General features: G+C 43.9%; 1 protein-coding gene across 2 annotated transcripts in view; it reads right to left on the reverse strand.

Annotated features, from left to right (window-relative positions):
* ZZZ3 (zinc finger ZZ-type containing 3) overlaps positions 1 to 8,593 on the reverse strand; it is a 55,246-nt gene extending 46,653 nt beyond the window's left edge. The window contains exons 1-2 of one of the 2 annotated variants that reach the window (XM_021710247.1): positions 8,309 to 8,377; positions 6,454 to 6,607 (exon numbers count right to left, since the gene is read on the reverse strand). The gene's annotated coding sequence lies outside the window, so the exon portion shown is untranslated. Of the gene's footprint in view, positions 1 to 6,453; positions 6,608 to 8,308; positions 8,378 to 8,454 lie in introns of those variants that run through there. The other variant, XM_021710248.1, reaches the window with a different exon arrangement.
* Positions 8,594 to 25,638: the final 17,045 nt, after the last annotated feature.

The following is a 25,638-nucleotide window of genomic DNA, read 5'->3' on the forward strand; positions in this document are numbered from 1 at the left end:
TTTTTGTTGTTGTTGAGTTGGCATCTCGCTCTGTCACCCAGGCTGGAGTGCAGTGTCACACTCACGGCCACCATAGCGTCACCCTGCAGGGCTCCGGCGATTCTTCCACCTCAGCCTTCCAAGTAGCCAGAACTACAGGCACATGCTACCACATCCGGCTAATTTTTTTGATTTATTGAAGAGACGATGTCTCGCCAAGTTGCTCGGGCTGGTCTCGAACCCGCGGGGTCAGGCAATCCACTTGCCTCGGCCTCCCAAAGTGCTGGAATTACAGGTTGAGCCACAGAGCCCGTTCAGACCATATACTTTTAACCTGCCTTACTATGTATCTTCCCTTCAGATAGGCACAACGTACCTAGAAGAGATCTACCTTTAAGGTGAAATTTCATCTTGGTTATTAAAATAATAACTGTGACTGTATACGGCTGCTATCTTACAGAATCTAGTCCAACCATTTCTCATGTTAGCTCAAAATGTTCCTAGGAGACAGGCAGGCTGTCCTCTTTCTACCTCACTCTTACTAGCATGAGTTTCAGGTAAAAATTCCTTGACAAACAATTTGGCATCCCAAGGTTTTTGGCTGCAGTTGGGTTTTTTGAAACTAAATAGGTGGATAGAAATCATAATCCTAGCTTGTACAGGCTAAAAACAAAACAAAGCCATGCCTTCCTAGTTTCTAGAAATAAAGCCATATATTAGCAGGTAAAAGGAAGCACTGTAAAGGAGACAGAAGATAATGGGAAAGAAACCTCTGAAGCAAATGTCCACTTAAGAAACCAGGAGTAAATAAGTCATCCCTCTCTTTCCTTCTTTGAATTTGTGTATAGTGTATGCCAGGTTTAAAATGTGGTTGTGGAAGAAGATTTTCTGGTGTGGATGTTTAGTGTTACCTAAGCTGGCCACGGTGGCTCATGCCTGCCATCCCAGCACTTTGGGAGGCTGAGGCGAAAGGGCTCAAGACCAGCCTGGGCAACTTGGCAAGACCTTGTCTCTACAATAAATCAAAAAGTTAGCCAGGCATGGTGGTGCATGTCTGTGGTTCCAGTTACTTGGAAGGCTGAGGCGGGAGGATCACCTGAGCCCAACAGGTCAAGGCTACAGTGGCCATGAGTGTGCCACTGCACTCCAGTTTAGGTGACAGAGTGAGACTCCTACTCACACACACACAAAAAGACAGAAATCTGAGGGATACTGAAATATGCCCTGATTGGTCCCCATCAAGAGAATAAAGGCACTGTCAACATCTGGGGTCTCTCTTCCCGGGCTCCTCTGCTGTGTGGTTTTCACAAAACACGCCGTCACGGCACTGTCCAACCTCCAGTGGGGAATGGAGGCTTGCTCAGAGACAGAGGCCAGAAACAGCTACGGAGCCACCTTTCCCCGTCACCTCTTCTGGGCTCTGGTCCTCTTCCAGCAACCTCCCTCTCACGGAGTCCTCCAATAACAGTCTATCCTCGTTCCCAGAAAACCAAGCACAATCACTTCTTTGCCTCAACTAGAAGTATTTCATCGTGGAAAGATTAGAACTACGGAAGACACAGCAACATGCTAGACCACAAACAAAAAAGAAATACTAAAGGAAATGGTCTCCCTGTTCCTGCCTGACCAATGAGTTAAGTAGAAAAGTGCCCTGTGAAATATTTAAGTTGGCCAAATTCACTTGCATTTCTGAGTATAGCATACTTTTAAATTTCACAAGTCTCATAAGATCAGCCCTGGAATTAAAGCATGATTATCTTTTCTAGAAAATTTCATATAAATCAAGTGAACAATAAGGAAGGAACACCAATCAGAAATTAGAAATATATTTCTTGGAGTAAACTCTGTTTTGGGGACTCATTAAATGGATATCTAATCTCTTTTGCTAGTATGCTATCATCAAAACTCATCTTAAGGCCAGGTGCGGTGGCTCAAGTCTGTAATCCCAGCACTTTGGGAGGTCGAGGCAAGAGGTTCAATGCCTAAGCCCACAGATTCAAGACCAGTCTGGGCAACTTGGTGAAACTTCGTCTCTACAATTAATCATAAAATTAGTCAGGCGTGCTGGCGCATACCTGTCGTCCCAGCTACCTGAAAGGCTGAGGCGGAAGGATCACCTAAGCCCAGCAGGTCGAGGTTGTGGTGGCCGTGAGCATGCCACTGCACTCCAGCCTGGGCAACAAAGTGAGACTCCAACTCAAAAAAAAAAAATTACAGTCTTTCTGTTTTTGTCCACAGGTAACACTGAACGTTCCATAAATTTCTACTTTCAATTACAAAAAAAATTAAGCTAAACCTCAAATTATGTTTTCAAAAACAAACTGAAAAATATTAAAGACTAAAACTAAAAAATATTATTATGTTTCATGTCCCCAAACCTGGAGCTCTCATGTTTGAAGACAACTGATTTTTAAGTATTAAACACATGTTTAAGTAAATAAAAACAACAATGAAAAGTCAATTTTATAAGTAACTTACAAAAGCTAATGCAAATATTTTTAGTGCAAATTATATTCATAATTTATGGTTCCAAAAAAATGCTGGCAATAATATTTTATAAACACACGCAAAAAAGAACTATTAATCATTACTTTTTATTTTTATTTATTTATTTATTTTATGTATTTATTTTTTTTGAGTTGGAGTCTCACTCTGTCGCCCAGACTGGAGTGCCGTGGCCGCTCCTGGCCACCGCAGCCTCGACCTGCTGGGCTCCGGCGATCCTTCCGCCTCAGTCTTCCAAGTAGCTGGAACTACAGGCGCGCGCTACCACGCCCGGCTAATTTTTTGATTTACTGTAGAGATGAGGTCTCGCCGCCTAGGCGGGTCTCGAACCCACAGGATCAGGCAATCCACTCACCTCAGCCTCCCAAAGGCACGGGATTACAGGCTGGGCCACTGAGCCTGGCAACCATTACTTTTTAAAATGCAATGCCAATTAAGGACACAGCAACCTCTTAAATGATTCCAATAACAGCCTTCCTAGAACTTTTCTTTCCCTATCAATCCAGATGGGAGCAAAACCTGTGCCTCGCAGTACAAACATCTCAAAAAGAGACTATTTTGGATGAAATAGTCCTATTATTAGTAATACTCAGAACCTCTTAGAGTGTACATATATAAATCCCCATCAAATACCACCTGTAAGGAAGGCCCTATTTTATTTCTTTACCATCCCAGGGATTAAAATATTAAAATACTAATTAAATGAAAGAGTGAAGAAAATACCAAAACACTGATCAATATAAAATATTAACCTTCTTTCTGTTGCTTTTATTTCACTTAACAACTTAAATGAAGCCCAAGTTTTTAGGGTTCTCAAATCCTGTGCTGTATTTAAAGAGAGCCCTTTTTGTAACAAGAATCCTTTTGGCACCTCAAACTCTGGTGACTGAATCATGGGCATCTCCTGGAAACTTGTTACAAATGCAGAAAATCAGGCCTAGGCGGGTATGGTGGCTCATGACCGGCATCCCAACACTTTGGGAGGCCAAGGCAGGAGGAATGCTTGAGCCCAGAAGTTTGAGAACAGCCTGGGCAATATAATAAGACCCAGTCACTTAAAAAAATAATAAATTCTGCCGGGCTCGGTGGCTCAGCCTGTAATCCCGCGCCTCTGGGAGGCCGAGATGAATGGATTGCCTGAGCCTGCGGGTTCGAGACCCACCTGGGCAGCGAGACCTGATCTCTACAATAAAAATCAAAAAATCGGCTGGGCGTGGTAGCGCATGCCTGTAATTCCGGCTACTTGGAAGGCTGAAGTGGAAGGATCACCGGAGCCCAGCAGGTTGAGGCTGCGGTGGCCAGGAGCGGCCACTGCACTCCAGTCTGGGTGACAGAGTGAGACTCCAACTCAAAAAAAAAAAAAATAATAAAATAATAATAATAATAATAATTCTAGATTATTTCAACCACATCAACATTGTTTTGCCATGCTTAGCTAAATACTATGGGCTAAAGCCATTTTTTCCCCCTTGTTTTAGTTGCATCATACAAAGCTACTGAAGAATCCAATTAAGAGATTTGGAGTATACATTATATTCCTGCCAAATAATGAGTTGCTAAGGGCATAGAATGAACTCATTTACAAACTATCTCAGAAAATACCCTTGCTGGTTAACAAAATAGGCATATGGTAAGTCTCAGCCAGAACCCATTTGGAATTAGAAATTCAATCACTCTAAGCCAACACGGTGACTCACACCTGTAATCCCAGCAGCGTGGGAGGTGGAGGCGAAAGGATTGCCTGAATCCAGGGATTTGAGACCAGCCTGGGCAACTTGGCAAGACCTCGCCTCTACAATACATCAAAAAATTAGCTGGGCATGGCAGTGCACACCTGTGGTTCCAGTTACCGGGAAAGTTGAATCGAAAAGAATGCCTGAGCCCAGCAGGTCAAGGCTGTGGTGACTGTGACCATGCCACTGTACTCCAGTCTGGGTGATGGATGGATGGAAGGAAGGAAGGAAGGAAGAAGGAAGGAAGGAAGGAAGGAAGGAAGGAAGGAAGGAAGGAAGGAAGGAAGGAAGGAAATTAAATCACTCCAGTTTTAGAATTAAGGGAAGCCGGCCGGGCTCGGTGGCTCAGCCTGTAATCCCAGCACTTTGGGAGGCTGAGGCGAGTGGATTGCCTGAGCCTCCAGGTTCGAGACCCGCCCAGGCAAATTGGTAAGACCTCATCTCTACAATAAATCAAAAATTAGCCGGGTGTGGTAGTGCACACCTGCGTCTGTAATTCTGGCTACTTGGAAGGCTGAGGCGGAAGGATCACTGGAGCCCAGCAGGTCAAGGCTGCGGTGGCCGGAAGCGTGCCCCTGCACTCCAGTCTGGGCAACAGAGTGAGAATACAACTCAAAAAAAAAATAAAAAGAATTAAGGGAAGCCATTAGTTAATACATTCACATGGGCAAAACCCAATCTAACAACTACACTGAAGTTTATCCTCTATGTTATCCACCAACTAACAGATAGTGGCACTTTTTAGAGCATACGGGAAGAGAATGGGATCACTACAATTACCCAGATTTCCTTTCTCTCTTCCCCACCCTCACACATTTTCATCCTATTAGAGAGCATATCTGAGAAAGGCAATCAACCGAATTGCAACTTGTCCGTTCATATGAAGCTCCAAATCCTACCCATAACTCCACATAACTCACCCACTCATTTGCTATTGAACTGCCTGTCCCCATATTTGAATCTACTGTTACCCAAACCCACATATAGAGTTCTGAAACATTATCAGCTATGTTTCAGATCATAAACTTCCAGTTCCTGGGATCACAGAACTGTACTGGTAAGAACTAAAAGGAATAATAATTATTTTCCAAAAAAGAACAACCTAATGACACACTTCTCCAGGTATTCACTCGTACTTAAGAGGAAGACGTCTCAAGGAGATCTGCCTATAAGCTTTCAAAGACCTTGCCCAGGAGCTTTGGCTCCTACTATAATCTCCAAGGGCTAGGGTTTGTTTTGGGAACCGGAAAGCTGGCAACCTGTCATCATTATCAATGTTCTAGTTGGTATTTATTATCATAGTATTTAATCCTACTAAGTGAACGAATTTTAGGAAACTGGTCATGAAACATGCATGCTTGTCATGCAGACAAACAAAAGGAAAAGGAAAGCAAGAACAGCTGGATAGTGTCAGCCACATGACTCTAGCTGTCGAGAACATCACCATGAACTGTTTAGCAACACGCAGGCTATGCTATGCTAGTCATATAACTATCCTGTGTAAGAGGATTCCTTCTTGGGCTGGGTGTGGCTCATGCCTATAATCCCAGCACTTTGGGAGGCTGAGGTAAAAGGATTGCCTGAGCCCATGGGTTCGAAACCAACCTGGGCAACTTGGTGAGACCTCATCTCTACAATAAATAAAAAAATTAGCCAGGCATGGTGGTGCACGCCTGTAGTTCCAGCTACTTGGAAGCTGAGGCGGAAGGATCATCTGAGCCCAGCAGGCTGAGGCTGTGGTGGCCATGAGCATGCCACTGCACTCCAGCCTGGGTGACAGAGTGAGGCTCCAACTCAAAAAAAAAAAAAAAAAAAAAGGATTTATTCTTTCCCCTGAAGAGAAACAGATATATGACAAATATATGACTGACTGATTGACAGACAAGAATTAAAGCACCCTTAAAAAGACAATTGGGAAGAAAGAAAAGTCAAGGAAGTTTCATGATACCCTCTGAATGAAAACCACTTAGGGTGTCAAAGACAGGTTTAATGGTCAGCCTAGAGATTCCAACATACAATCACTTCATGCATCCCCTGTTGGGAAAAGAGCAGAAAACATCTCATCCCTATCTCATTCCCTATAGCTCCACACTCCTATAAATAGCCAGAGAGACCACACAATGTTCCATGCAGAGGATGAAGTTTGGAAAAGGAAGAAGTTTCCACCAACCAAAAACAAAAAACAAAAAACAAAACACGACAGTTGTCTTCACGACTACAAAACTAGTTAACTTACCTGTACAACCAAAGATCTATCATTGTGGAAATATAATCTCTTTTCTTTATATCCTGAAGGAGTTGGAGCTATGATCTAGAATAGAGCTTACACATCAGGATTTCAGACTCTCAGCTTCAGCCATGGAGAATACTAGAACCTCCTAAATTCCTTTCTTTAAAATAAAATAATAAAAAAAGGAATTAAAAAAGAAAATTAACATTTTTACTTCTATAACAAGAGGAAACACAAGTGACAGAATCTGTTTATATAGTGACATCATGGGTGCTTCTTGGTAACTATGCTGCCTCAGGGATAATAAAAAAATAAGAATCTGTAATCCCAGCGCTTTGGGGGGCTGAGGTGAGTGGATTGCCTGAGCCCGCCCAGGCAATGTGGCAAGACCTCATCTCTACAATAAATTAAAAAAAAAAAAAATTAGCCGGGCATGGTAGCACACACCTGTAATTCCGGCTACTTGGAAGGCTGAGATGGAGGGATCGCTGGAGCCCAGCAGGTCGAAGCTGCCGTGGCCGGGAGCTTGCCAATACACTCCAGTCTGGGCGACAGAGTGAGACTCCAACTCAAAAAAAAATAATAATAATCTGGAGTAGGATTTTTAGAAATCAACAAAAACCCCAAAAGACCTTAAAATCTACCAATCCTTACAGCTCAATATTTTTTAGTCAAAATGTGACTTGGTTCTTTTCTGGAATTTGTTCCAAGGCAGTATTCTGCGGGATGTCCTAAAGACTTTTCATAACAGAATTTATAATCTCTTACTCTTATCCTGGAGGGCGCTCCAAATTTTAAACCCCCAAACTATAAACTGAACAACAAAAACCATTTAGGTTATACACACCAATCAACTAAGTCTTCTATACCTGACAGGATAACCTTGATGCTTATTAAAGTGCACAAAATTCAATTATAAGTGGAAATGTCTATTATTTGGGGGAGCTGTATTTTTTCAACAAGGACAAAAACAATAAGGACTTTTTGGGTTTTAGTACCCAGATAGCTAGATCTTTTAATTCATCTAATTACATTCCATTTCTTGGAACAGCCTGGTAAATTACATTTTTACTTAATAATACTGTGTAATGATATCCTTTTCAGAGAACGTATAATCTGGCTAAATAGGTTATTATGAATGTCCACCTGGAAAAGAGAAAGAGTATCAGGAAAAAGACCAGTAGGTGTTTATGATGGAAATTGTTACTTTATTACAGGCATGAAACTAGACATTCTAAATGTAACACTATTTCTGTTGAAGGATTACAACTAAAAGACTGGTATAATTATAAAACTCCAGTGTAAACTGGAGTTACTGCCTAGTAAAAACAGATGACTGCTTTAGTCAGCTAGAAAAGGAACAGGGTTAAGATCTAATCTCTACAGACACAACCTCTCCCAAACATGCCCCATAAACTCTTCAAAAAGCCCAAGGTAGGAAAATTGTCTAACTACAACCGTCTGATACTACAGCACTTTGCAAAAATGCCCCAAATTAACATGGAGAGAAGAGCAGCGAAAACACCATCCCACAAAAAGTAACCCTTAACGAGAAAACGTACTCTTCTTGTAACAGCTCCAACTGCCAATTCGCTTGTACCCAAACCTGGAGCCTTCAAACATGGCAAAACATTACATTCTAGGGTGGTGATGTAGTGGTAGCAAGCCTCAGAAGCCAAGGGGAGCCACAACTTAAAACGTGTCTCTGAACATGCGTGACTGTGCCCATTCCAGCACTCCATGCAGGGTCTAGTCAGCCACATGCCTTCCCTACTTGCTTCGAGGTCACTACAAGAGCATCAGCAACAGTAGGCAAGGCAAGAACATCTGCAACGGTTATTTTCACAGAACTGATACTTACAGCTGAGCTTGGCCTCATTGAGATAGACAGGATCGTGAAGTGTTTCTTAAAAGCCAACATACAGTCGCACTGAAAAAAAAAACTTCAGTCAATTACTTCTAACTAAACCCAACTTCGCTTTAGTCAAGATGACACTGTTTTGTTACCTTTTTAAAAGCGTTTCGCCTAGTATTTGACTCCCAAGCATCTGTATTTATCTGTCATCACTGCTAATGTCCATGTGACATTGAAACTTCAGGTATTAATTACTTATATGGTTGTACTAGTACAACTTGGTATCTGTGAAGGGAAACCACAACATAGTCACTATGGATGTGTTACTGCTTAAGCTCTGTGGACAAAAACAGTAATACTTCTCAACACTTATATAGCACACTTCATTTCTGGATAAATTTCCACAAATAATTCCTTACATTGAGCTGCGAAAAGACCATGACCTTCTTTTAAATGTGATTTTCAAACATCTTTTAAAAGAATCTTTTTGCCTTAGATTATCTCTCTGTAGCACTAATTTGTCAAAGGTATCTTGGAAATAAGTAGGAAATAAGTGTAAAGTAAACTGATTTAAAGTAAACTGAGATGCAGTTGTACATCCATTCCTTTCAAGTAAACTTTTTAAAAACAGGCTTGGTTGCTGATTACAATATATCCATGTGCTTACAATGATGACAAAAAGCACTCCACAAAACTTTAAGTTATTTTAACCAGTTTATTCGTGAAAAAAATGAGCCACAAAACAATGTCCATTTATTTATATCAAAGAAAGAAGTTTACGAACGGCATCCTAAAATTATTCACCATGACAAATCGCTCCAAATTCCTACACAATAAAGAGTAAAAACCTACATGGAAAATTTAGATAACTTTACACTTGTATTGTGCATAAAATCTATCATTGGAATTGTCAACCGTTCAGATATTCTTATTGAAAAGTTTTATTAACAATAGGGTGATTAGAAAACACTACAGGCCAAGTGAGGTGGCACACGCCTGTAGTCTTAGCTACTTGGGAGGCTGAGGCGGGGGGTCACTAGAGCCCAGGAGTTTGAGGCCGCAGTGAGCTATGATTGCGCCTCTGCACTCCAGCCTGAGAGATAGAGCAAGATTCTGTCTCTTTAAAAAAAAAGAGAGAGAAACACTTGATATCTATCCTCAAACACAACAATTCTCTATTCATTTGTTTTCAAACATTAAAAAAGACCTTAAGTAACACCATAAAAATTTTAACACAAACCTAAGTATTCCTAAATGTAAACATTGTCATAACCTTTCTTGTAACAAGCAAGGAAATTGAACTAGCCAACACTCATATAACCAACACTGTTTTTCATTTCATTTGCTATACAAGGTACATTTCAAACTTACACATCCACAAAAATACGCATATGCTTTCTGGAGCAGATAAACTGCTTTGAATTATGACGGGTTACAAGAAATTTTTTCATTTGAACTGTTTAACTACAATAACTTATATGTACTTTCAGAAGTTTAAAAAACTTCCATTTTGTCAATTTTGTCTTTTAAAAGCACACAAAATGGAAGACAAACTATTTAAGTCTTATCTTAAATCCTTCTTACTTATTCCACAGTACAGAGGTTTGCTTGTTTTCACGTACTAATAAAACTGGTTGACGATTCAAACATTCCAAAAGCAAACCCAAATACAATCTTCCCTGAAAATAATTACTTTTCCTACTACATGCAGTCCAACACTGGTACTGCTGTGTCAAGTAGGTTACCAATCTCTGATTCATGGCACACATGTAAGTCACTTCAAAAGACTACAGGAAATCTCACTAGAATATATTATCAGTTCTATTGACATAGCAAAGTTATAAGCCACACGACGTACTATAAAAATAACACTCTGGAGCTCAAGCTAAACACAACCTAAAGTAGGAGACACTGCATATTTTAGTTTTATGAGCTTGTTAGAATTCCAAAGTTATCCTACAGACTCGTATTTGGTACTTGATTCTTCAGTTGTTATAAGTGAAACTACTAAGTATGTGCACATATTATGATTTTATAAGAAGCATTCAACGTCAGTTGTAAAACAGCATTAAAATAATGGTCAAAGACAGAAACACCTCTCCTAGACAATTACACATTCACAGTGACGTGCTATAAAGAACTGAAGCAAACTGTTTGGTACAAGGCCCGACCAAGGAAGAGCACAACTTTCCTGGCTGCCTCAACTGCTCAGGACCACAGGTCCAGTGTCTCGGCGGCCTTCCAGCAGATTTTAAAGAGACGCCTGTCACAAGTCAACAGGAAGAGAGTAGGAAGAGCACCAGTTTTGGTGGAAGGTGATGCAGGTGTGATTTTCTGTCATCCAAGATTAACTCCCCACGACCAAGCCATTGCCTCTCTGTGCTTTATCTCTTCACCTATGAAATCAGAGACAGAAAACCCACCAACTCTCAGGGTTATTGTGAATATCAGGAGAGTTCTTCTGCGAAGTACTTCAGCTAACTGGTCCCCAGACTTCAGTGTGTCTAAGAAACTCCCAGACCCAATCACTCCAGGAATTCAGATTTAGCAGGTCTACACATGAACGCATAAATCTTCCTCTTTAAGTAAGCACCTGTCACTCCAGTGTATAGTCTCCCAATGACGGTCATACATAGAAAAAAATTACTCTGCACCAGTTTCTTCTAAAATGTTAGTGTTCTACTTGGAAGGCTGAGGCAGAAGGATCGCCTAGGCCCAGCATGGCCCCGCACTCCAGCCTGGGTGACAAAAGCGAGACGCCAACTCAAAAAAAAAAAAATTAGTGTTCATAAGCATTAGCCCCTGAAGATACACCTCAGGGTCAGAGAAGAAGAAAAAAAAACAAGCAAGCATTAACCTAGGCACTTGTTTAAAATGCCAATTTCTAAACCTCATCCTTTAAACTTCAGGGACAATAAATTTGAGATGAGCAGGGAATCTCCAACTGTCATCACACAGGTGATTCAGATTAAACGAGTCAGGGTCCCTGACACCGTATCAGAAATTCTGGCTAGACTCTTCCTTCTAGATACTTCTCAAAGTGTTCCCCAGTCCGTACCATCATCACCCATAACCAGCCTCAGACCTGCATCAACGCTCATCTGAACTCACCCAAATGCTTTCCTCTTTACTTAATTATAAGATGTGGGAGCCTGGCTCAGTGGCTCAGCCTATAATCCCGCGCCTTGGGAGGCTGAGGTGAGTAGACTGCCTGAGCCCGCGGGTTCGAGACCTGCCTGGGCAACTTGGCAAGACCTCGTCTCTACAATAAATCAAAAACTTAGCCAAGCGTGGTAGCGCGCCTGTAGTTCCAGTTCCTTGGAAGGCTGAGGCGGAAGGATCGCCGGAGCCCAGCAGGTCGAGGCTGCAGTGGCCGGGAGCGGCCACTGCACTCCAGTCTGGGCGACAGAGTGAAACTCCAGCTCAAAAAAAAAAAGATGTGGGTACAAGTTAGGATTAGGTACATAAGTAGTTTACATGCAGGTAAAGCTTAGGCCCCCAACTGGTCCTCACTTCCCCTGGTTTAAGGTTAGGTACCCTTTGTAATGTCACATGCCCCCCACCATTCCCCTGGCAGTATCCCACTACTTGCCAATCCCTCTCTAGTAGTATTGTGATAAATGTTCAGGACCCACTTATAAGTGAGAACATGTGGGTACGCAGTTCTTAGATCACTGCATATGATGAACTCTAAATCCATCCAAGTTGCTGCGAGGTCCATAATTTTGTCCTTCTTTATGGCTGTATAGTACTCCATTGTGTATATGTACGCCATTTTCTTTATCCATTCCACTTTCAATGGGCAGCAGGGTTGGTTCCACATTTTTGCCAAATGCCTTCTCATTAGTGCCTCAGTTTAAGCCCTAGCCCTTAAAACTACACAGTCTACAGAGTGATGTATCACTCTCCTATCTCAAGCTCTTCCAAGAGACTTATGCTTGTATCCAGTCAAGATAGAGTAACAAGGATGAGATTTATGCCCGCATCTGAAACAAGTAAAAATATGCACAAAATGTATGAAAATGTTCCTCAGACACTGGAAACCAGGCAATGCAGGACAGGGATCAGCGAAAGGGAAAAAATAAAGAAGGAAAAGCAGGTACTGTCTCCAGCTTACTGAGTTTCTGAACTTCAGAGCAGGGAAGGCAATCCCAGGCAGGCTCAGCGGTTTTCCTGCGATAAGTGAGGATTTGGGGGCAGCCAAGGGAGCTACTGTCCCCAGAACAGAGTGAAAAAGGGAAGGGAGCCACAGAGAGAGGAACTGAGGTCTCAGAAGATCAGCACGGGCCCCCTCACGCGTCTTAGGGAGGGTACCCAGCCAGGCGTGGTGCCTCACGCCTATAATCCTAGCACTTTGGGAGGCAGAGGCGAGAAGATTGCCTGAGTCCAGGGGTTCGAGACCAGCCTGGGCAACATGGCGAGACCTCATCTCTACAGTAAGTCAAAAAAAGTAGCCGAGTGTGGTGATACACGCCTGTGGTTCCAGCTACCTGAAAGGCTGAGGTGGGAGGATTGCCTGAGCCCAGCAGGTCGAGGCTGCGGTGGCCATGAGCATGCCACTGCACTCCAGCCTGGGCGACAGAGCGAGACTCCAACTCAAAAAAAAAAAAAAAAAAGAAAAAAAAGACAGAGTAATGCAGTAAGCACGTTAGTAAAGATATGAAATTTTTAAAAAACTCAAATTGATGATTTTAATAAGAAAAATAACAATGTTTGGGATGAAAAATATGCAGCAGACCAGACTCTGGAAAGGAAGGCCGATGAACCTGAAGCCACAGCAACAGAACCCATGCAAAATGAGACACAGAGAGAAACAAGACAGGGTAGAGTGTCTTCAAGAAGCCTAAGGCAGCCGGGCTCGGTGGCTCAGCCTGCAATCCCGCGCCTTGGGAGGCTGAGGTGAGTGGACTGCCTGAGCCCGTGGGTTCGAGACCCGCCTGGGCAACTTGGCGAGACCTCATCTCTACAACAAATCAAAAAATTAGCCAGGTGTGGTAGCGCGCGCCTGTAGTTCCTGCTACTTGGAAGGCTGAGGCGGAAGGATGGCCAGAGCCAGCAGGTCGAGGCTGCGGTGGCCAGGAGCGGCCACTGCACTCCAGTCTGGGCGACAGAGTGAGACTCCAACTCAAAAAAAGAAAAAAGAAAAAAAAAAGAAGCCTAAGGCATGGGTAACTGCAGCTCCCAGAGATGGAGAGAGGCAGAAAAGAACTTGATGAAATGACCCCAAATTTTCTAAGTTTGATGGAAATTAAAAACCCAAAGATCACAGAAGCGCAATAAACCCAAGCACAAGAAACACACACACTGCCTCCCAAGTGCTGGAACTACAGGTGTGAGCCACCATGGCCAGCAATTTAAAAATTTTTTAAAAGCACAAACAACCAAAGAATAAAGGATAAGCGGAAATCATAAAACAAAAAATTTTTGTGCTTTCCAAAACTCAAACAATAAAAAGACAATGAATCTATACATGGGCAAAAGACCTAAACACTTTTGCAAAGATAGACAAATAGCCAATAAGCACATGAAAAAATGCTCAACATCAGCCCTCAAGGAAACACAAATCTTAACCACATGAGATACATCATACCCACTAGGATGGCTGGTTAGAAAAAGAGATGGGCAATAACAAGTGTTGGCAGAAATGTAAATACACTGATACCCTCATACACTACTGGTGGAGATGTAAAATGGTACATCTGCTTTGGAAAACAGCTGGGCAGTTCCTCAACAAGTTAACCACAGAATGACCACATGACCCAGGAATTTCCATACCTAGACATGTATCCAAAACAAAGAAAAGCCTATGTCCACACAAAAACTTGCATGTGAATTTCATAGCAGCATCATTCATAACAGCCATAAACTAGAAACAACTCAAATTTCCATCAGCATAGATGGATGAACAAAGCAAGGTCTAGCTTGACAAGGAGACACTGCTCAGCCACAAAAGGAATGATGTGTTGACAGATGCCACAACGTGGATGAACCTTAAAAACATTATGCTAAGTGAAAGAGGTCAGTCACAAAAGGCTGCTGTTTATGATCCCCATTACGAAATCCCCAGAACAGACAAAAGGAGATGCGTGAGTGCAGAGACTGCAGGTAGCAGGAAATGGCAGAAAGAGTGTCATGGGTATGGGGCTTCCTTTCAGAGTGACGGAAGTATCCGGTAGTTGCCCTACTATGGGAATATACTAAACGTCACTGTAACAGAGGGTGAACTCCACGGCAAATTTAAAATTTTTAAAGATAAGAGAATATTACAAAATAACTTCATGTCAATAAATCCAACAATTTAGATAAAATGGACAAATTCCTTGAATAAACCACCAATTTTCCATAACTCATCCAAGAAGAAACTTCTGAAATATCCTCAAAGAAATTGAAGTTATAGTTTAAAACTTACTTACAACTCCAGGCCTAAGGGGGGGTTCCCTGGTGAATTCTGACTATACTGCTTACATACATTAAATTTTTTTAAAAACCCTAATTCTACCCAAACTCTTCCAGAACACTAAAAAGGAGGTTTTCCCAACTCATTCCATGAGACCAGCATTAGTGTGATTCCAAAATCAGACACAAACGTTACAAGAAAATAAAACTACAAACCCATACTCCTCATAAACATAGATGTAAAAAATTCTAAACAAAATTTAAACAAACCAAGACCAACAATGTGTACAAGGATAATGAAACACTAAGACCAAATGGTGTTTATCCCTCAAATGTAAGACTGATTTCCATATACATAAGTTGGTTCAACGCAGTAATACTCTGTATTAACAGACTAAAAAAAACAAGACGAAACCCTGTAAGATTATCTACACAAGTACAGAAACAGCATTTTAACAACACTCCAACATCCACCTACGGTGACAGGAAGCAGACGAGTGGGAGAGCCTAGAACACGGTCTGAGGAAACTCTGACGCACAGAGTTACGGATACACGGATACGGCCAGAATCTTGGTTGCAGAGACAGCTGCACAGTGCACACGTTATCAGCACTTATCAAATTGCATACTTTAACTATGTACAGCCAATCATCCCTCAATAAATAAAGTGATTCCAAACAACCCCAAGAAACCAAACACTTACAAGACACAGGTTAAAATATAAGCATCTTACTGGGGATATAAATTGTACCTGGCCTTTCCATCCCTACCTAATTCGATTTTAAATCCCCCTAGCAGCTAACCTGATCTAAGTAGCAGTCTCCTCCCACTGAGGTTTCCAACTACGGCGACGTCTCAGAATCGCCTGTGACGCCTAAGAAAAAGAATAGCAGGAGTTTCTGACTCTACAGCTCTGGACTTCATTCAGCTGTAATTTCTTTTATTGTTTGTAATTTTTAAACTTTCACTATTTTTAACTTTTCCATTGAAGTAGAGTTCCTTAAGAGTTCCAAAGGGTCAGGCACGGTGGTCCATGCCAATAATCCCAGCACTTTGGGAGACCGAGGTGAGGGGACTGCCTGAGTCTGCAGGTTCAAGACCAGCTAGACCGCACTCCCTCAAACTGTTCTTCTGGGAGCGTGGCGATTGATTATGATCTACTGTACTCATCGGAAGATTCATTTGTCTGTTTTGCTCACCAAAATTGTTGGTAGCAAGACCTATCTTATTCTTCATTTTCCTTGTGCCTAGAAAACAGTCACTAAATCATTGGGCACGATTCAAGTAAAGAGTAAATATGAAGAATAAATCAGTAAGACAAAAGAGAAGTAAGTGAAGTAAGGGAAAGAGGATCTGAAGAGGCGTGAAACAGAAAAGGGCTCGGCATGCCAAGAAACCAGGACAAGGCCACGGAGGTGGGAGCCCAGTAGGCAAGGGGGAGGCATCACGGAAAAGCTTTCCAGCAGACAGGTGCCTGCCATGAAGGGCTTTCTAGGTTTCAGCACAAATGCGATCTGTGTTTATGCTCCTATTTACTTTTTAAATGTTTTATTTTGATTATATATTCTACTGAAGGATTTTAAAGAGAGGGTTGACACCATCTAACACACATTTTTAAAAGATCATTCTGGGCTGGACGCAGTGGCTCAAGCCTTTAATCTGAGTACTTTGAGAGGCCAAGGTGAGGGGACTACCTGAGTCTACGAAACCAGCCTGGGCAACTTGGTGAGACCTCATCTCTACAATAAATCAAAAAATCGGTCAGGCATAGTAGTGCACGCCTGTAGTTCCGGTGACTTGGAAGGCTGAGGGAGGAAGGATCGCCTGAGCCCAGTAGGTCAAGGCTGCACTCCAGCCTAGAAGATGGAGTAAAACTCCAACTCAGAAAAGAAAAATAAAAAGATAATTCTGCTGTGTGAAACCAAACTCAGAGCGCAATGGTAGGGAACAAGAGTACAATAAGAAATGTGATCAAGGAGACTAAAAGACACGAAGTTTAAGCAGGAAAGTGACACTGATCCAGCGTTGCCATTCACTCAACAAATACTAACCGGGACAAACTGATCCTCGCTCTTCTAGGCATTAGGAACGCAAAAGCCAACAGACAGTCCCTGCCTTCACAAGGCTTACTACAAAGAAATCAATACAGAATAAAGCAAGGGAGACAGCGAAGCCTGATGGGGTGCGGGGAGGAGGAGCTCTCTGGACCTAACATCCATGCAGCAATCACGTAAGGCCTCCTAGGCCACAATAAAGGCTCTGGAGCTTACACGGAACGGGATGAGAGCCGCTGGTCATGCCATGTACTTCGGCTTGAGAAACTGAGAATCCAACGCAAAAACATAAAAAAATAAAGTCTCACGGAAGAGAAATGTCAAGCAAAAAAAATTACATTAACATTATATCTAGGCCGTGCCTATAATCCCAGTGCTTTGGGAGGCCGAGGTGAGGGGATTGTCTGAGTCCACGGGTTCGAGAACAGCCTGGGCAACCTGGCAAGACCTCATCTCTACAATAAGTCAAAAAATTAGCGGGACATAGTGGCACCTGCCTGTAGTTCCAGCTACTTGGAAGGCTGAAACAGAAGGATTGCCTGAGCGCAGCAGGTCGACATTGGGGTGGCCATGAGCATGCCACTGCCCTCCAGTGGATGGAGTGAGACTCCAACTCCATCCACCGGGCGATGGAGTGAGACTCCAACTCAAAAAAAAAAAAAGATAAAGATTATATCTAGATAGACTAGGTGCGGTGGTTCACGCCTATAATCCTAGCACTTTGGGAGGCTGAGGTGAAAGGACTGCCTGAGCCCACAGGGCAACTGAGACCAGCCTGGGCAACTTGGCGAGACCTCATCTCTACAATAAATCAAAAAAAAATTAACAGGCACGGTGGTGCATGCCTGTAGTTCTAGCTACTTGGAAGGCTGAAGCGAAAGGATCACCTGAGCCCTGCAGGTCGAGGCTGCAGTGGCCATGAAAGTGCCACTGCACTCCAGTCTGGGCGACAGAGTGAGACTTCAACTCAAAAACAAAAAAGATTATATCTAGATACAGCAAAAATAATAGTTATAAAAGAATTAAAATTTGTTAAACATTTGTTATGATCTACAAATACACAACAGATTATCATTCATAAACAGTTGTATCTAACTTCATAGAAGATAAATTCCAAGTTGTTGATAAAGTTCATGAATCATATCTTATTTTCCCAAGGGTCTACAAATTCAGGATCACAGATGAATTATCAGTAGAAAGATATTTGGTCCCAAATATACAAATCTTTCAACAAAAACTGTCTTTTAAAATGGATTTTAAGCCGGGCTCGGTGGCTCAGCCTGTAATCCTGCGCCTTTGGGAGGCTGAGGTGAGTGGATGGCCTGAGCCCGCGGGTTCGAGACCCGCCTGGGCAGCAAGACTTCATCTCTACAATAAATCAAAAAATCAGCCGGGCGTGGTAGCGCATGCCTGTAATTCCGGCTACTCGGAAGGCTGAGGAGGAAGGATCACCGAAGCCCAGCAGGTCAAGGCTGCGGTGGCCGGGAGCGGCCACTGCACTGCAGTCTGGGCAACCGAGTGAGACTCCAACTCAAAAAAAAAAGAATTTTAATGACTATATAGCATCAAGTGAAAGATCCCACTTGAATGTTGCCCATTTCACAACAAAGGAGGGAAATGTGAGAGCCTGTCAAGTGGAAGTTACTCGAATAACATTTTAAAGATCTCCATGATTTTTCCAAGTTTAAAAAATGGACTGCCACCGGAAAGGAAAGAAAGAAAACCTTGATATGATTCCCAAAATAGGCTTTGAATACTTAAGCTATTTCTACTTCCCCAGATGCAGCATCAAAAAGCTTCATCCAGAAATACTTAAGGACAGGGACTTGTCATTTCTGGGTCTGCTGGCCTTTTGCCCTTGTCTGTAAAGTCATTACAGTTTTGCACTTAAGCTTGAAGAAAGCGTCTCACAAAGAAAATAAAATCAGAGTGCTTTTCCCTTTCCAGAGGTGAAACCTAAATGCGTTCTCTAGCAGCTAGATCAGCCAGACTCAGAGTCTAGTGAATTATAAACAAGCCACTAGCTATTCCGAATTACGTATCAACAGAGCATGTTTATTTCCAAGTACAAGTTCTGGCCTATTGAGCCAATTAAAGAAACCAAGGAATAGTGTCACACCATTCTGAGTCAAAACTAAGGAACACACAGTGGGGTGTGGGCAGGTGCGCTGTCACAGAACCAGTCACCTGTCTCCTGCAAATCATGACGCAACTTTCTTGAAACCACCAGATAAAAACTATGGTTGAAGCCTATAATCCAGCAGCTTGGGAGGCGGAGGCGAGAGGACTGCCTGAGCTCAGGGGTTTGCGATCAGCCGGGCAACATGGTAAGATCTCATCTCTACAACACATCAAAAAATTAGCCAGGTAAGCCGGGCTCGGTGGCTCAGACTGTAATCCTGCGCCTTTGGGAGGCTGAGGTGAGTGGATTGCCTGAGCCCGCGGGTTCGAGACCCGCCTGGGCAGGCGAGACCTCATCTCCACAATAAAATCAAAAAATTAGCCGGGCGTGGTAGCGAGCGCCTGTAATTCTGGCTACTCGGAAGGCTGAGGTGGAAGGATCGCCGGAGCCCAGCAGGTCGAGGCTGCGGTGGCCGGGAGCGGCCACTGCACTCCAGTCTGGGCGAAAGAGTGAGACTCCAACTCAAAAAAAAAAAAAAAAAAAAAATTAGCCAGGTGTGGTGGTGTATGCCTGTGGTTCCAAGCTGCTTGGAAGGCTGAGGTGGAAGGATCACCTGAGCCCAGCAGGTCAAGGCTGGGGTAGCTGTGAACGTGCCAGTGCACTCCAGCCTGGGCGACACAGTGAGACGCTGACTCAAGAACATAAAATAAGATCTAGATTTACTTGAGAATATCAATACTTTACACTACTTATATGAACAGTGTGAGGAACCTAACAATGCTAGTCAGAAGCAGAAGAGATGATATTTTTGACAGGTCTATTAATGTTTTCTGGGGTACATTTCTTATCTAATAAATGACATCATCAAACAGAGAACTACAGGCGAGAATTTTGTCTTTCTCTATAAGTCACTCAATCACTCTTGCAAAGTCATTCCCTCTTTGTTCAGAGAGGGAAGGACGCCTCTCTGTCTATGGAGGCGTGAGGACTAAATGCCTGATGCCAAGAAAGCGCCAGGTGCGCCCACTGCCCACCTGTCTCCTAGAAAACTTACAGGAGCAAATGGACGAGTTCACTTCCTGTTGCTGATAACAGAATACCAGAGATGGGGCGATTTACAATGAGAAGGACTTCACTTCTTACCGTTACGGAGGCTAGAAGTCCAGGGTCAAGGGCCATCTCTGGAGAGAATCTTGCGGCCAGTGGGGCTTCTCCAGAGCTCTGAGGTGGCAGAGGGCAGCCAAAGGCAAGAATGCCCAGCCTCTCCTTTTCTTATGACGCTGCCAGGTCCCCTCCTGTGCAGGCCCAGTGATCCATTCACCAATTCATTCATGAATGGGCAAATCCACTCACAGGGTAGAGCTGTCATGGTCCAGCGACCTCTTACGGGCCCCACCCTGCAGCCGTGTCCGAGGAAGACTAAGTCTCAACGTGAGTTTTGAAGGGGACATGCAAACCCTAGCATAAGCCAATACAATGGTGGATACTGATAGAATGTGACCAAACAAAGGATTTGGGATCAAAGTTAACTTTTCCTTCTAGAATTAGCTTTACTCTAATTGGGCTGAGTTGGGTCTGTGCCCCTCCCATGTGGGGGGACACAGCGAGACAAAGGCCGTTTAGAAATCAGGAAGTGGCCCCACCGACGCCTCAGCTGCCTGTGCCTTGGTCCTGGACTTCTCACCAGCAGAACTGTGAGCAGCGCGTTTCTGCTGCTCATAAGTTACCCAGTCTGTGGTTTTCTGCGATTACAGCCCAAAGAGAATACAGCAATGGCTAGTGACGCAGACACACAATACAGACACGAAAGACTCTTGGGCAGCAAAAAATAGGGCTGAAAATCGCCAGTGGCCAAGTTGGAGAAGGAAGCAGAGCACTGAAAGGACATCACGTAAACATTTTGGTTGGCCAGGCATGGCGGCTCACGCCTATAATCCCAGCACTTTGGGAGGCCGAGGTGAGAGAACTGCCTGAGCCCACAGGTTTGAGACCAGTCTGGGCAGTTTGGTGAGACCTCATCTCTATAATAAATCAAAAAATTAGTTGAGCGCGGGGGCGCCTGCCTGAAGTTCCAGCTACTTAGAAGGCTGACATGGAAGGATCACCTGAGCCCAGCAGGTCGAGGCTGCAGTGGTCATGAGTGTGCCACTGCACTCTAGCCTGGGTGACAGAGTGAGACTTCGACTCAAAAAAAAAAAAATTCTGATTTAGGTCTGCCTGAAGCCATATAAACACCCTAGACTTCGGTTTCATAAATTAAATTAAATTAAAATTTTAAAAAATTCCTGGCCAGGCTGGGTAGCTCAGCCTATCATCTCAGCACTTTGGGAGGCTGAGGTGAGTGGATTACCTGAGTCCACAGGTTCGAGACCAGCCCAGGCAACTTGGCGAGCCCTTGACACTACAATAAATCAAAAGTCAGCCGGGTGTAGTAGCACGCGCCTGTAGTTTCGGCTACTTGGAAGGCTGGAAGGGGAAGGACTGCCAGAGCTCAGCAGGTTGATGCTGAGGTGGCTGTGAACATGCCACTGCACTCCAGCCTGGGTGACGAGTGAAACTCCAACACACACACACACACACACACACAATCCTTCATTGAGATGAGAAAGCACTATATATCATTCTTAGGTCCAAGCTAGCTTGCTAAAGCCCAGAACAGATTAGCTTGAAAATGATTCTTGGGTTAGCAAGACTGATCCGCTCAAGACACATTAATTGAGCACACACCATGTACCCTGTACTTACGATTAGACATGAACTCAGCTCTGACAACCACTTACTTTCAACGGGGCAATTTAAGCATACATAATTCAACAAGACCCGTGTGAAAGGCCTGATGGAAAGATCTCTCTAGGATGGCGTGGAGGCTCATGCCTATAATTCCAGCACTTTGGGAGGCAGAGGCAAGAGAACTGCCTAAGTTCAGGGATTCAAGACCAGCCAGGATATAGAGATTCTTTATTTTTTGGAGTCAGAGTCTCATTCTGTCGCCCAGGCTGGAGTGCAGTGGCATGCTCATGGCCACTAAAGCCTCGGCCTGCTAGGCTCAGGTGGTTCTTCTGCCTCAGCCTTCCAAGTAGCCGGAACCACAGGTGTGCACCACCATGCTCAAGTAATTTTTTGATTTACTGTAGAGACAGGGTCTCACCAAGTTGCCCAGGCTGGTCTTGAACCCCGGGATTCAGGCAATTCTCTCGCCTCCACCTCCCTGTAACCTCCTCCTAGGATTATAGGTGTGAGTCATGGCGCCCAGTATGTTTTTAATTTTTATGAAAGTATGTTTTCCTTTTACCAACTTGCAATTTTCCTCACAAAAGTTTTATTTCATAGCTGCCTGACTATATATTAAATTCTGAAAGTGCCTATAAAAAAACTTTACTTAAGCCGGGCTCGGTGGCTCAGCCTGTAATCCTACGCTTTTGGGAGGCTGAGGTGAGTGGATTGCCTGAGCCCACGGGTTTGAGACCCGCCTGGGCAGGCGAGACCTCATCTCTACAATAAATCAAAAAAATTAGACGGGCGTAGTAGTGTGCGCCTGTAGTTCCAGCTACTTGGAAGGCTGAGGCAGAAGGATCGCTGGAGCCCAGGAGGTCGAGGCTGCGGTGGCTGGAAGCGGCCACTGCACTCCAGTCTGGGCGACTGAGTGAGACTCCAACTAAAAAAAAAAAAAAAAAAAAAATGCTATTTCATGTCAGCCTTTTAAAAGGCAGTTGCAGGTAATAAATTATTACTTAATCATTTCTAAAAGCCATGCTCTATCTGTCTTAGGAATTCTCAGTGGTTTTTGTCAACACAATTAAGAAAAAGTCCAGGAAATCTTGAAACCAAATAAAATAATCAAGAGGAGACAAAGCAAGGTAAAGGTTTATAATGACACAGGCAATCATTTAAATCATTTAAAATATTAATAATGGGTTAAGATATTTTACCATTTCTCATGGGACAGAGTACTCACTACCAGAAATATCTTTTGACACCAATGTCAGGGTCTAACTATCAAAACACAGAGACCTGGAATCTGTAGATATGTGGCATCCCTTCAAATTCTTGCATTTTTACTGTCATTCTCCAAGGGCACAAACATTTTTCACCAGCATACTCATCAACCTCTGGTTCTCCACCACCACCTCCAAGAACTACAGAGAAGGCCGAGGAGCACCCAAGCTCGTTTCAATATTTCAAAAACCACAACCGCCACAACAAATCACACACACTCCATTCTCAGTCACGTTCTATAACGTTGCCACAGACACTGGACAAGCAAACAATACAAAGGGAGATTCAGAGGGAAGTTCCTGCAAGCCTCTGGCCCAAACCTTCTCCTCGCCACGGCCTTGCTAGACCCCCTTGTGGCCGTGCCCTTCGAGCTACGGCTGTCGCCCTGCTTCCTGGCTTTGGCGGCCCCCCTTCCTCCCTCCCTCTCTCTGATATACCCATATATAAACTATGTTTTCTGATCTAAAAAGAAAATTCTCCTCCCCTGTCAACATGTGTCCTTGTTTGATATGACTCTGTTTAAAGACACCAAACTTTCGGCGTTTACTTGCTTTACAGTTGTGGGGAGCACGTGAGGTTTTTGCTGCAGAGGGCAACTGGGTGGAGGCGAGATCTGGGCTTCTGGCGAGCCCTGTCCCCCTAGCCGGGAACCAAGTGCCCAGTGGCGGCTGCCGCCCATCCCGCCTCCCGCCCTCCCTCCTTGAGCAGTGCCCAGGGAAGGATGCCTCATTCAGCAGATACTGTTGATTCACACACCCTGAACTCACGGCCAACAGCACTGTAACTCACACCGGAACAAAGTTCATCCCACGCACCGCTTGTCACCACAGCCTTCTTGCTCTTAGAACACTAGGCAGCACTTCAGCACAACACACAGGGCCATTTTACACAGCGAAATCACCTCCTAGAAAAGCACACGAGTGGGAAACACGTGGAGTCAAATAAGTAGCCCTCAAAGAGAACACCTGCTTACAGTAAGAGAACCAGAAGGAGAGCATCACTCTATTCAGCGTCAGTTGGGAACATGTACAGCGCGTGACTCCAATTTCATCACTCTGAACGTGACTGTGAGAACAGAGGAGGCGGTGAACAGGGGTTACAAAAAAATCTCAGCTAGTAGATGAGCTCGCAAATATGCCATCTAATAAGGAGGACAGATTCCAGTCGTGGCTGGTTATACGTGGGGACAGGCCCCCAGACCTGGAATACAGTATAATCCAGATATATATCCCAGTCGGCCCTCAGAATGTGAAAAGTTGGTCCTCCATACGCTCGGGTTTCGCATCCTGCAAATACTGTATTTTCTATCCAAATCTGGTTGCAATGCGGAAAGCTGACATACAGAGAGTCGACTGCATTTATGAAAAAAAAAAAAAAATCAGGCTGGGAGTGGTGGCTCACACCTGTAATCCCAGCACTGTGGGAGGTAGAGGTGAGAGGATTACCTGAGCCCAGGGTTCAGGACCAGCCTGGGCAACTTGGCGAGACCTCATCTCTACAATACATCAAAAAATTAGCTGGGCATGGTTGCATGTGCCTGTAGTTTCAACTACTTGGAAGGCTGAGGCAGAAGGATCACCTGAGCACACACAGCAGGCCGAGGCTGCAGTGGCCATGAGCATGCCACTGCACTCCAGCCTGGGCAACAGTGAGACTCCAACTGAAAAAAAAAAAGAAAGATTTCTTTTGTTGCTTCTTGTTATTCTTTCATAAATAAAATCTTTTATAAGGAAAAAACTGAGACCTGCTAACCAGCAAACTCATGAAAATACAGAAGATAATCGAATCTCAACTCCAGGTTTCTGCCTAGGAAAAGGTGATGTGCTAACATAGTTGGCTTATGCTAAATCGTGTGTTTAGGATGCACAACACCGCAAAGTCTAACACCACAGAGCCTTCTCGCAAGCACAGGGCAAGCATTCACCCTCCCTGCTGCATCTGCATGGAACATCGGCTCCTCTTCTGCCAGTTCTCTGCAGACATCACCATGCATGAGGAAGCGACCTCCACCACCCACTCTGATACCCCCTGCCAGCACCCCTGCCCCCTACATACCACAGCCCCTAGACCCTGCACCCTCCTCAATGATTCCCACAGCACTCATCACTACCTGACATGCACATCAGGTTGAACCAGAGGAAACTACCAGTTTTGTACGTAACCACAATTTAATCAGGTTCAACCAAGTATTTGCTCTCTGTCTCCCATAACTTGAACATAAACTCCACGACTAGGCCTGTTTTCTTTTTTTGAGTTGGAGTCTCACTCTATCGCCCAGACTGGAGTGCAGTGGCTGCTCCCAGTCACTGCAGCCTTGACCTGCTGGGATCCAACAATCCTTCTGCCTCAGCCTTCCTAGTAGCTGGAACTACAGGCGCGCACCACCACGTCCAGCTAATTTTTTTATTTATTGTAGAGATGAAGTCTCGCCAAGTTGCCCAGGCGGGTCTCACCTCACCTCAGCCTCCCAAGGCGTGGCATTACAGGCTGAGCAATCCACTCACCTCAGCCTCCCAAGGCGTGAGATTACAGGCTGAGCGGCCTGTTTTCTTGAATGTTACGCTCCAGAGTCTCATCTAGTACTTGGTTGCCAATAAATATGTTATATAAATGATTATACAAAATACAGAAATTTAGACACATCCATAATATAAAGGACAAACACAAATGTATCCCATGTCACCAACCACTTAACACACTGGTGGAGTCCCTTCCACTTTCATTTCTATGTGCATTTTAAAAGTCACAAGCCTATCTTCCCAGCCCTT

The sequence above is a fragment of the Carlito syrichta genome, unplaced genomic scaffold (genome assembly GCF_000164805.1).
Source record: "Carlito syrichta isolate Samal-C Ts95f unplaced genomic scaffold, Tarsius_syrichta-2.0.1 Scaffold288344, whole genome shotgun sequence".
In the NCBI taxonomy this organism is placed as follows: Eukaryota; Metazoa; Chordata; class Mammalia; order Primates; family Tarsiidae; genus Carlito; species Carlito syrichta.